This window comes from Stenella coeruleoalba, assembly GCF_951394435.1.
Source record: "Stenella coeruleoalba genome assembly, chromosome: 21".
NCBI classification, from domain to species: Eukaryota; Metazoa; Chordata; class Mammalia; order Artiodactyla; family Delphinidae; genus Stenella; species Stenella coeruleoalba.
This window is the reverse complement of record NC_137167.1, coordinates 28,943,675-28,957,220: the sequence shown is the minus strand read 5'-3', so window position 1 is coordinate 28,957,220 and position 13,546 is coordinate 28,943,675. Positions and strand designations below refer to the sequence as shown.

General features: G+C 38.1%; 1 long non-coding RNA gene across 5 annotated transcripts in view; it reads left to right on the top strand.

Moving 5' to 3' along the window:
- The window catches only part of LOC307179743, an 893,234-nt gene that overhangs the window by 399,932 nt on the left and 479,756 nt on the right, over window positions 1-13,546 (top strand). For all 5 annotated transcript variants that reach the window (XR_013825536.1, XR_013825537.1, XR_013825538.1 and 2 more), the window contains one exon: window positions 7,935-8,072. This is a non-coding gene — a long non-coding RNA (uncharacterized lncRNA). The remainder of the gene's footprint in view (window positions 1-7,934; window positions 8,073-13,546) is intronic.

Genomic DNA, 13,546 nt, shown 5'->3' with positions numbered 1-13,546 from the left:
TCTTTTCATTGTTTAATAGGCTGGTGAACACATGAGCTCTTAGGCAACTGGTCACTACTTCTCAGGGGATACTGTTTTTTTAATGAATAGATCATATTTTAGAGCTGTTTTCGGTTTACAGAGAAATTGAACAGGAAGTACAGAGAGTTCCCGTACACACGCCTCTTCCTCACACAGTTTCTGTACGTATTAACAACTTCTATGAGTGTGGTATATAACATCTGTTGCAATTCATGAACCAATATCAATACATCGTTAGTAGCTAACGTCTAGAGTCTACATTAGGGCACACTCCTTTTGACATATAATCCTATAATGCATGCCTAACGTGTCACCTCTTCATTCTTACACTATTATACAGAAGAGTTTCATTGCCCTAAAATTCCCCTTTGCTCCCCCTGTTCAACCTTCCTTCCTCATTCTGAACCCCTGGCAACCACTGATCTTTATACTGTCTCTATAATTTCATCTTTTCCAGGATGTCATATGTTAGAATCATGCACCATGTAGCCCTTTCACAATGGTTTCTTTCACTCAGGAATACGCATGAACTTCCCGGATACCTTTTCATGGCTCGGTTGCGCATGTTAATTAGCACTGAATAATATCCCATTGTCTGGATGTACCAGTTTATCAATGCATACACCTTTTGAAGAGCATCTATGATGCTGTGTCTGTGTCTGTGTCTCAATTCATTTTTTTTTTCATGTGAATGTCTTATGGTTCAAACACTATTTGTTGAAAAGGCTATCTTTGACCATCCATTATATTACCTTTGCTCCTTTGTGAAAGATCAGTTGACTATATTTATGTAGGTCTATTTCTGAGTTCTCTATTCTGTTCCATTGGTCTCTTTGCCTACTATTTTGCCAAATATCACACTTTCTTGATTATTGTAGCCTTAAAATAAGTTTTGAAATCAGGTAGTGTCAATCCTCTGATGTTGTTTCTCTCCTTCAAAATTGTCTTGGCTATTCTGGGTCTTTTGCCTTTCCACATGAACATTAGAGTCAATTTGTTGAATCCACAAAATGACTTGCTGATTGAGCTGAATCTATAGATCAAGTTGGGAATAACTGACATCTTAGCAATGTTGAGTCTTCCTATCCATGAACATGGAATATCTCTCCAATTTTTTTAGTTCCTTTGATTTCTTTCATCAGAATTTTATAGTTTTCCCTGTGTAGATCTTGTATATATTTTCTTAGATTTATACTTTAGTATTTCATTTTGGGTGTGGTAATGTAAATGACATCATGTTTTTACATCAAATTCCAATTGTTCCTTGCCTGTATATAGGAAAGGTATTGACTTTTGTACATTCACCTGGCATCCTTCAACCTTGCTATCATCACTTATTAGACCCAGGAGTTTTTGTTGTTGTTGTTGACTCTTTGGGATGCTACATAAGCAATCATGCTATCTGCATACACAGTTTTATTTTCTCCTTCCAATCTGTATAATTTTTATTTCCTTTTCCTATCAAATAAGCTAGAACCTTCAGTACTATGTTGAATGGGAATGGTAAGAGGGGTCATCCTTACCTTGTTTCTGATCTTAGTGAGAAGACATCTGATTTTTCACCATTACGTATGATGTTAGCTGTAGGTTTTTTGTAGATGTTCTTTATCAAGTTGTAGAAGTTATCCTCTATATCTAGTTTGCTGAGAGCTTTTTATACTGAATGGGTGTTGGATTTTGTCAAAAGATTTTTCTGCATCTGCTAGTATGATTATGTGATTTTTCATTTTCAGCCTGTCTGTGATAACACTAATTGATTTTTTTGTTTTGTTTTGTTTTTGTTTTTATTTTTTGCGGTATGCGGGCCTCTCACTGTTGTGGCCTCTCCCGTTGCGGAGCACAGGCTCCAGATGCGCAGGCTCAGCGGCCATGGCTCACGGGCCCAGCCGCTCCGCGGCATGTGGGATCTTCCCGGACCGGGGCACGAACTCGTGTCCCCTGCATCTGCAGGCGGACTCTCAACCACTGCGCCACCAGGGAAGCCCTGATTTTTTTTTTTACTTGTTTTTTTTACTAATTGATTTTTAAATGTTGAATCAGCCTTGCATATGTGGAATAAATCCCACCTGGTCATTATTTAAAATTCCTTTTATATTCCTTTATATTCCTTTTATTGTTGAAACCACATGCTAATATTTTGTTTAGGACTCTTTCACTTGTGTTCATTAGAGATATTGGTCTTTAGTTTTGCACTCTCGTAGTATCTTGTTCTGGTTTTGGTATAAGATTAATGCTGGCCTCATAGAATGAGTTAGGATACGTTCCCTCTCTTTCTATTTTCTGAAAGTAATTGTAGAAAGTAATTGGTATACTTTCTTCTTTAAATGTTTAGGAGAATTCACCAATGGGTCTGGTGCTTTCTCCTATGGAAGGTCATTGGTCATTGAGTTTGTTTCTTTAAGAGATATAGGTCTGTTCAGATGATCTATTTCTCCTTGTGTTAGTTTTGATAGATTGTTTCAAGGAACGTACTCATCTCCTCTAAGTTATTCAAGCCGTGGGCATAGAGTTGTATATAATTTTTCATGTTCATGGGCTCAGTAGTTAGAAATCTCTCATGTTGGGATCCTGAGTTTTTATCTTTGCAGGTCTCTGCTTTGCTCGTATTCCAGTCATCTTCAGACACCCACTTTCCCATTTTATTAGCCACATTGATATTTAGCAGCTTATTGTCCATATAGCTTCTGCTCTACTTTTCATGTTACCATTACTGTGTCTGGGTCATACGTATTGTTAATTATAATAAGGAATTATTATCAATACATAAAAAGAGTGTGTGGAGCAAAATGAATTGCTCTCTCATAAAGTTATCAAGGGAAGAGCCTGTGCCTTAGCAATAGCTTGAAACATTTCCTGACCCCTTGTGGGAATTTTTTCCTTAGCTTTGTGACTTAACATCATAAAGATCTTGCGTTTTGCTGTATTCCCTTGATGCTGGCACTGTACCACAAACCTTGAAACTAGTACTCAATACGAGGTACCTCAGTTATTTGGCTGGAAAGACCAAAAGAGGTCAAAGACACAGAATTAAGAAGCCACAGAAATTAATATAATTTTAACTGATTCTTTTCAGTTAGCCAGTCCTTTTCTAGCTTTTGTACATAGAAAGAAAGTGAGCACACACCCCTGTCGTGCACTGACATCAGCTGACATCAGCCAGCCTGCGTCATGGGACATCCCAGTACTGCTACAACGAGGGCATAAACAATGTTCGGGCTGTAGTTTGGAGGCTCTTCATGCATGATCCCAGTGCCATTGGCTTCCTCTCCTTGAGGCTAATCTACTACTGATGCCCCTGATGTCCAAATTGCCTGAAATAGAGTCTAACACTGAGCCTTAACTTGACACTATTTACTGAGGAGACTCAGTAAGTAGTTGGGAGAAAGTTGACTACATCTCTTGGGAGAAAGTTAACTACATCTCTTGGGAGAAAGTTGACTACACTGGCTTCCTTCCACCCTTGAAAAGGCAGAGCTTTATTTTGACTGGAGAAGAAATATGTTTTGGATATTGGTTTGCTTTTCCTGACACGAGGTCCTCAGTCACTGAAACAATCCAAGGGCTCTCCACGTTCATCCTTCAATATGGGTCCCACATCACACGGAGTCAGACTAAGGAATTCACTTCATAGGGAAGAAGATGCTTCTGTGGACACAGCAAAACTGAACTCACCAGTCTTGTCACATACTGTGCCACCCATAGGCAGCCAGCCTGGTAAAGTGATGGAATAGTTCACAGGTGGCACATCTGAGGGTCACAGGTCAGAGATGACATCCTGCAAGGATAGGGCCTTATCCTCTGAGATGCAGTATACACTCTAAATTAACAACCACTGTACGGTGTTGTGTCCCTAGTAGGTAAAATACGCAGGTCCAGGAATCAGTGATAAAGGTATAGGTGTGAGTCTGCTAATATTACTTCCAGTGACTCACTTGGGGTAACTGTTTTTCCTGCCCCTTCAACTTTGGGCTCTGCAGGTTGTCTTGTTCCTACAGAGAAGCAGGAGACACAGAAAGAGCCCCTGGACTTTCAGCAATTATGCTGCCCAGGCTCATTGGATCTTACATCAAGAGACCAGCAGGTAACAAGAGGAGTGACCCACCTTCCTGGCAGGGGCAGTAGTCACTGATGATCAAGAGGAGACAGGGATGCTTTTGTAATATGTGATCATGGAGAAAAGTTTCACCTTCCTCCCTTCACATAAAGGCGGTTTATTCCAGCATCTCTTTGTGCTCCTTGCTCAGTTTTGAGAAGAAGTGGACAAACGCAGTAGCCATGGCCTAAGAAGAGCATGGTTACTAGGGGGCTAGAAGTCTCATGAATGAAGGTGTGGAAAAAAGCATCGTTTTGCTCACTTGGACCACCGTAGATAAAAGCTGAGTGTGAGGGGAGTTGGGAATGACATCAGCATGGCCTTGAGACCAGCTGGAGGGGTGGGACCTGCAGTTCATTCCACAGCTGTCCCTCTGGTATCACAGGGCATTGGTTCCAGGACACCTTCAGACACCCAAATCCACGGATGCTCAAGTCCCTTACATAGAATGGCCCAGTACTATCTGTTTGGTATCTGTGGATGCAGAATCTGTGGATACTGAGGGCCGACTATACTAACTTCTCTCTTCTGAGCTGCCCTTGGGAAGAGAGGCACCACCGAATCTTGCTGCTGCTCCCAGAGATCATAAGACCAAGTGGATATGAGTGGCTCAAGGGATGGGTGATAGCCAGCACTGTCATGCATGTCCAGATCCCACTTTGGGAATTAAAGACATTCATTGAGTGGTAGGGAATCCTGCCAGCTGACCGCTCAGATATCGGCTCATTCTGGGAATTGCTTTCCTCTGAATTAAAGAGAGTAATATCTCCCGAGGTCACACTCCTTTCCACGGGGCATCCTGTATCCACTGACTGGTCCGTACAGGGGCACAAATGCTTTCCCTTGTCAACCAATATCAAGATAGCTTTGATGGGCCGCCTCAGCGTAAAAGTTCCCTGTGTCATACCTGAGTGCTCTATGATGGTTACAGTGGTGCCCAAACTCCTCTCTACCCAGTCCTGCATCATCTTCTTTTTCCGCTGGTGAAGAGCACATATTACTAAACTTCCTGAGCACTGCCAAGTCGGAATCTGCTTCCCAGGAATCCCAACCAGCAAGGATAGTCTTTTATTTATTTATTTATTGGATGTTTTATTTATATATTTTTAAAATCTTATTGGAGTATAGTTGATTTACAATGTTGATCAACATATATATACCTTCTTTTCAGATGCTTTTCCATTGTAGATTATTACAAGATATTGAATATTTTTCCCTGTGCTATACAGTAGGTCCTTGTTGGGTTATCTATTTTATATACAGTAGTGTGTATATCTTAATCCCAAGCTCCTAATTTACCCCTCCACCAACCCCACCTTTCCACTCTGGTAACCATAAACCTGTGATTCTGTTTCTGTTTCGTAAATAAGTTCATTTATATCATTTTTAACAAATAGATTCCACATATGAGTGATATCATATTTGTTTTTCTCTGTCTGACTTACTTCACTGAGTATGATGATCTCTAGGTCTTTTAGAAGTTATTTCAGGAGTGACATCATCGACATGGCAGAGTAGGTAGTGCCAAGCCCCTATTCCCGTAGAGAAATACTGAAAATATGGAAAGACAAGCAGAAACTGTTAGGATAAAATTTGTCAGAACTCTGGAAAACACACAAAGGTTTAGAGCAGACAAGTGAACACTGGATCGGGAAAAAGGCAGCTTGAAAATGATGGGAAAACTTTGTGATGTTTTCACTCGCTCTCGCCCCACTCTCTTCCCAGGGCGACAGTTATTTCTGGAATATCAGAATTAACTAGGGAAGAGAACCAAGGGCATATAAATGGAGGCAAAAAGGCCAACAGAATATGGGTATTGTCGTTGACATGTCCTCTGAGGTACCTAAATGCAGTTGAGATTCACTGAAATGTATGTTTGCCCTCTTTCTACAAACAGCAAGAAATGTGCTCCTAGTTGAAAATCAAACAACAATAAACAGAAAAGTGTTGCTGAGTGACCATCCAATAATGTGTTTTTTCCCTAAACTGTGTATCACAATCCGTATGTCGTTAATTATGCTTTAAAATGTGATTTCTCATTGTAAGAATGTATCTCGTCACCTGGATGTACATTAGCTTATACAGTTGTGAAGCTGTTACTGGTCATTGAAATCATTCTGCTTTTTCTCTGTCGTCAGTACTGTGAGAACTATCCTTATAGGTGTGTTTGTGTTCATTTCACTAATTATATGTTTAACAAATACTGATACACTTCTTTCTTGAGATTGTGATTCTTTCCATTGTGTTTATGCTCACAAAAGGTTCATCCTGCTGGCAAGAAAAGTTACATATTCTGTATGTTTGTAGAAATATATAACTATTGATCCAGAATATTAAGAACCATCACATTTATAGTACATTGATAGCCGTATAAAGAACTCTTATTCACTTTATTAAAATATTATTTATTGTATCTCAGTAAAATCTTAAATATTTCCACGTGTATAGTTTCACTGTTTTTTCTTAATGTTATTATTAAGGTTTTTATATTTTTCTCTGCTACAATAAACGAGAATAGAAAAGTAGATACCAATGAAAATTATCATGATTTTTTACTGGGTCATATTAAAATATTTTATTAATTTTAAATTTTCAGTCAATTTCCTTCTGTTTACTAAGTCAATAAGTGTCATATATAAATTATGATAAATTTATCTTTTAAATTTTTTTCTATTTCTAACTTACTCCTTAGCTAGAAAGCTAAAACAGTATAAAACTGTATAGTGGTAATAGTCATAATTATTTAATTGTTTACTTTAATGAGAATTGCTCTTTTATTTTACATTGAATTTAGCTTTAAAAATGATAGAATTTTTCATGTTATACGAGTATATTCCTGTATCTGTTATATAATATGTTTAAAAATTAGGAATAATGTCAAAAGTTGTGGAATGCCTTTACAAAATCTACAGAGGCATTTCTTTTCTTATTTAGAATGTCTTCGAGATTAATTATAATAGCATTTTCATAATGAGAAATCATTCTAGAAAGAAAGCCTGCCTGTTGGGATGAGTATGAGTTTTGGAGTTAGAAACGTAAGTTCAAATTAAAATAATAGGTTAAAGTTTAATCTAAACACTTTCCTTGTTATTAGGCAATGTTTTCTAAATATTTTGGTATCATGATTTCATGTCCTACTAAAATTAGTTACTTTAATATTTCTCTCTGTCTTGGAGCAAATTATATATTATGGGGTTTTCTGTTCATTTAAAGTGCAAAAGAAATCCGTAAAACCACGTGGATGTGGATGAGAAGGCTTTGGGAGAAAGTTTAAAGTGGAAAGAGGGGAGGGGGTAATTCTAGCATTTAATGCTTGGTGGAGGAGACTAGACCTACAGAGGGGAAAGAAATCAGTCATTAAAAAAAAGGAGATATAAGTGTCCTTGGCTATCAAAATAAAGGGATGAGTGTTTCTGGGGGAATGGTCACCAGTTGCGAGTGCGGCTGAGACCTGAAATACAATAAGATCTAAGCATAGTCCAAAAATTTTTTAAGTGACCCAAGGATGTGATTATTTATTTGCAGTAATGTTCTACACAGGACTGTTCATAATAGCAAAAAAAAAAAAAAGGTATATTTTCAGAGGTATGGTATTGATTATCGATTATGGAAGCGGTATTATCCCTTGGCTACACTGATATTAAAATGAGGTTGCAACCACATATTTAGTAATTGGAAAGGAAGTTCACACTAAAATTTTAGGTGAACAAGAGGAAATTACATAACAGGGTATATTCAGGATTATGAAGGACTTTTTGTCAGTCTGCTTATCTGCCTATTTTAAAGATACTACAGCGATCATGTTTAACTTATATAACAGGAAAATGAAATGAACGTTCTCATCATGAGGAAGTGACCTGTGAGTCTAGCTGCATAGAGATCTTGGGTGAGTCTACTGACAGCTGTCTCGTGGAGTGAAGGTGCCCACAGGTGGGTGGCAGCCAGCTCTGGAATGAAGGTAGGTGTGAAAATGAAGACAGTAAGTGTGCACTGCTGCTTTGGGATTCTGCCCTTGAAAGAGAGAAAGCAGATTGACTAGTGACCGGAGGAAGAGGCAAAGTTGAGTGAGGATTTGATTGTTTAAATGGAAGTGTCTTCAGTGGTGAATCATACAATGGAAATTTCCCAGGTGAGAGACAAAGATTGAATATTCAATGAAAAAGAGTAAAGAACGTAATATTATTTCTGATAAAATAAGAATAGTTAGACTCCAAAGCATGGGTGAAAAATTAGTCTTGGTGGAAGAGTTAGCTCTGCTCTTGCAATAGGAGAAGAGAGAGAAGGATACAGGAAATACATATGTATTGATAATTAGGAAGATCAAGTTGTTGTCTCTGATGGATTCCCTTCTCTCTTTTAAGAGAGAGTTAGGGGTCATCTTCTGAGAGTGAGTGGAGATTAGGTGGCCAGAGGTGAAAGGAGAGGGGGACCATTTGAAATAGGACTTGGAAGGAAAAGGAGAGTGAGCTGACCTGAGAAATATAGTGGAATTGCGTCGTCCCAGTGCTGAGGGTCCTGTGGCTGATAATGAAGAGTTTGTAATGGAAACATTCTTCCATATGGGTTCATCTTCTATGGCAGTGGTGTGCTGCTAGGATCCAGGCGGTGGGTTATCAGAAAGGGGATAATTGGGTTCAGTTGTTACCATTTAAAATACCTCCTGGGGCTGCTTTGAAAATTAAATGAGATAATGCTTACTGAATGTTTAGATCACTGTCTGACACCTCAATAGCACACGAATTAATAGTTCGAAAATGATTTTTATTCCTGAGCCAGAGTTCACTCATACACACACACACACACACAGATAACACACACATACACACACCTAAAATAAATATTTATGTATTAATAAAATAGGTATACTTATATGCGTGTACTTTCAGAAGTATCAATTTCAGTGATATTTCAAACTTAGCTTCTGATTATTTCTATTGCTTCAAATTCCGGTTTCTCTCATAAAAATATTTTATTTTTATTCTGTGTATTTTCATTTTACCCATCTTTTCTTAGTTTCATTTCTAGAAGTTTGTATATCATTAGTTGTTTCAAATAATTTTAATTATTCATCAATTCAAGTGATAGTTTTCTCTGGTTTTCAAATTTATGTATTTGTATTTTAATCTGCTTTTCTTCAAACATCCTGTTTTACTTCTGTTTGTTTTAACTTAAGCTCTTGTAATGAATCCTTATGAATGAGTCTTTATTTACTGATCATTTTCTTCATTGGATGTTTGAAATAATTTAAGTCTAAGAGGGTATCTCTGAGTCCTTGTTTGATATTATACCCTAAGTCTAGATACCCAGTTTTAATAAAGGTTTTTACTTATATTACTCATTTCTTAATTGACCTAGCATTCATTTATGGGAGTATTATTTTAAAAAGAGATGGACAGGGCTTCCCTGGTGGCGCAGTGGTTGAGGGTCCGCCTGCCGATGCAGGGGACACGGGTTTGTGCCCCGGTCCGGGAAGATCCCACATGCCGCGGAGCGGCTGGGCCCGTGAGCCATGGCCGCTGAGCCTGCGCGTCCGGAGCCTGTGCTCCGCAACGGGAGAGGCCACAACAGTGAGAGGCCCGCGTACCGCAAAAAAAAAAAAAAAAAAAAAAAAAAGATGGGCATCTGTGTTCTGCTTAGAAGCCCATAATAGTGAATGTAGATGGACACACATGAAAACAACACAGCCCTCAAGACCTCACCCAAAGATAATTCCTACTGATATTTTGGGGTATGTCTTTGGGGGAACCTGATGGCTTGATAGAACCGGAAGCCAGATGACATGCAGTTGCCACGTGAGTTTAGAGTTTTATTTCAATTTCTATAATTTTTTTGTGACTAAGCAGACCTTTTAATGAAAATTGCACAACACATATCAGGAAAACGTTCACTAAAATAATGCTCTAGAAGTCTGTAATATTTTTAACTTAAACGTTAAATCAAACATTTAGTAAAAAGAAAAAAAACATTTATTCAACAATATTTTTTTTTCCGCCGTGTTCCTATAGGTGGGTATTTCTAAGTTCTAGTTATAAACGAAGATTTACTTAAAACCCATTCAGACTAGGTGGTTACATGGGTCTCCTCCTCTCTCCCTGTTCTTCAATAATTTTGTGATCAAGCAGTTTTTGTTCTTTCTTATTACCTTAATTTTGACACATGATGAAACTTGGAATGAGAGAAAATCAATTAGTGTCAGAGAACAAGATTTCCTTTGTAATTTTTTTCAGAGTAATTGCTTTCACGGGCTATACCTGCAAATGTTGATTGTCTCTACATCTTCTGCATCAAATGTTAAACTATAATATGATTTTTACAACCCCCTTTTTTATTAGCAGATTTCAGGGGTACCTTTCAGCAGTTTATTTTTTTCAAATTTACCATCTATTAGAATTGCAGGCAGGGGGCCTGTGTGTTGTGAGAACTTTAATCTTTCTGTGTAGTGTTCCATTTGTGGGTGTGTTAGTGAAATGTGGGCAGTTGAAGTTGGAAAGAGAACTATTTTCCTTTTTAAAGTTTATAACCTGTTGAACAATATTGAAACAGGAGGTCAGAATATCTTCCAAAAAATATTGATTATTGTGTTTGGTATTTTTTTTACATATGTATTTTGTAGGGGAGGAAAAATAATTTCCCCTCTACCCTTCTGAGTTCTTAGCTGAGACCCCTTGTAATGAAAGATGGATGAATAAGAGGAAAACACACAGATATTTGATTAACATTTTGACCTCATATATGTGTATATGGGAGATGCCCAGGGAAAATTGAGTGAACTCCCTGAGGTAGCTTGGAATTCAGACTTAAATACCTTAAGAGGTATGTAGGCCTCTTAGAGGAGAGGAAATGATTTTTAGGGAAGATAAAGGGTCCTTAGAGGAACAGATGGGAGGTGTGCTAGTTTGTGACAAAGTGAGTCTGGGTGTGGTGTCCGCTTCTAGTTTCCTCTCCTGGTTGATGAAACTCCCAGGCAGGGGGTTTATGATAATTGGTTCCTTTTGGGGGATCTGTCTACAGGCAGATAAGGGGGTTCAGAAAAGCCTCTCCCTGCATTGCTGTTTTCCAAGTGCCTACAGCTCCCAGTAATCAATATACACAAGCAGCCTATTCTGCAGTGGTAGGTCCTGAACGCCCACATTCATATTTTGGGGTGACATATTCAGCCACCTTTCAATTTCTAAGTTCCGAACGTGTTGCATAAGGAATAGTGTGGAATTTAGTTCAACAACACTGTTTTCAATATAAAACTTAATACAAATATAATATAGTTTGCAATATAAAACTAATACAGAAACAGAGTATTTCGTGATAATAAATTGCGCTTCCTTATGGAAATAAAACCGTATGTGAAAAGGCAACACAGATTTTCTTACAAGCACTTGTTAAGTATCTAATTCAAACTAATAAGAATAAGACATTTTACACTTACCTAATAACGAGATGTACTTAGTTCTTTCCACAATTCTGTGAAACTGTGAGTTTCACCTCCATGTGGACTAAATGTCTTCTCCTTGCTACACTTACTGTTGCCTGTTTGTATTTCAGGCAAATGCATCTTACTTGGCACCCCCTGTGATGGGCGGGTGGGTGGTAGTGATGACTCTTGGACAGCTGCCGGTCCTTTTTAGAATGGAGGCCCTTTTCAACTCTACCTTGCTTAAGCTAAATTAGATCTGTTAAATTCTCTAAAAAGAATTCTAAGCAGTCAGAGGACATTGTTCCACGTCAGAAGAATGAAATGAGCCACTTCCAATAAAAATGCTGGCCACAGCAAGCAGGTGCAGAGGTGTGTGCTCACGGGGTCAGCATCACAGAGAAGCCAAGTCCAGAACATCTTCGGAGCAGCTCAGACATACTGTGCTTGCAGAAACCAGCAGGCGAGGGCAGGTTCTGCAAGAAAAAGAAGGATACTGCAACGTGACACCATCAGGTTGAAATCCAATACAACCAAGAAAGTATCACAGTAATTTGGTTCATATTTTATGAGATTAGGTCATTTAGATTTCTTACATCTTGGTGAAACCTTGTAAGTATATCATCTCGAGAAAGCTTTTAAAAATTATACAGATAATGAAGTGCTTGAAACCGTCCTTATAAAACACTGTGAGAACACGCCCTTGTCAAAGATGGGCCGCAGTGAACATTTCAAAGTTACAATGAACCAGTAGTCATAGGCTTCCTAATTATGAAAGATGCATCCAAGATACAGCATAGTGTTACTACCCAATCCAATATGATCACCTTTCATTATATCTTCAAAGGCTCTTTTTCCAAATAAGGCCACATTCTGAAACTTCAGGTATTCACGAAATTTGGGGGAACACCATTCAACCCATAATATAGACCTAAACGTCAGACCTAAGCCTATGAAACTAGTAGAGAAAAGGAGATAGAATATAAACTCTTTGTGACTCTGTAATAGGCTAATGTTTCTTAGATACAAACAAAGTAATAACCAGAAAAATAAAAACTGAGAAATCAGAAGTTATCAAAATTTGACACTGTTGAGCTTTGAAATACAGTATTAGTAAGATGAAGAGGTTAGCCACAAAGAAGAAGAAAATATTAGCAATATACATTTCTAAAATATACTTGAATCGAGCATACTCAACAATAAGGGGCAAACAGGCCAATTTTTTTTTTAAACATCTTTATTGGGGTATAATTGCTTTACAATGGTGTGTTAGTTTCTGCTTTATAACAAAGTGAATCAGTTATACATATACATATGTTCTCATATCTCTTCCCTCTTGCATCTCCCTCCCTCCCACCCTCCCTATCCCACCCCTCCAGGCGGTCACAAAGCACCAAGCTGATCTCACTGTGCTATGCGGCTGCTTCCCACTAGCTATCTACCTGACGTTTGGTAGTGTATATATGTCCATGCCTCTCTCTTGCTTTGTCACAGCTCACCCTTCCCCATCCCCATATCCTCAAGTCTGTTCTCTAGTAGGTCTGTGTCTTTATACCTGTCTTACCCCTAGGTTCTTCATGACATTTTTTTTTCTTAAATTCCATATATATGTGTTAGCATATGGTATTTGTCTTTCTCTTTCTGATTTACTTCACTCTGTATGACAGACTCTAGGTCTATCCACCTCATTACAAATAGCTCAATTTCATTTCTTTTTTATGGCTGAGTAATATTCCCTTGTATATATGTCAGGCCAATTTTTTTAAATGGGTAAAAAGATTTGAACAAACATTTTGTAAATAAAGGTATACAGTTGGACTACAGGTACATAAAAAGTTGTTTTGTTTCATTATCAGGAAAATGCAAGTTACAGTCACACTATGATAATGCCACACACAAACTAGAATGGCTGAAAAAGCCTCAAAATATGGAATGTTGGTGAGGATGTCGAGAAACTGGGCCTATGATTCTCTTTGGGCGAGAATATAAAATGGCACAATCAATGACCTCAGTTGGTTGATTGA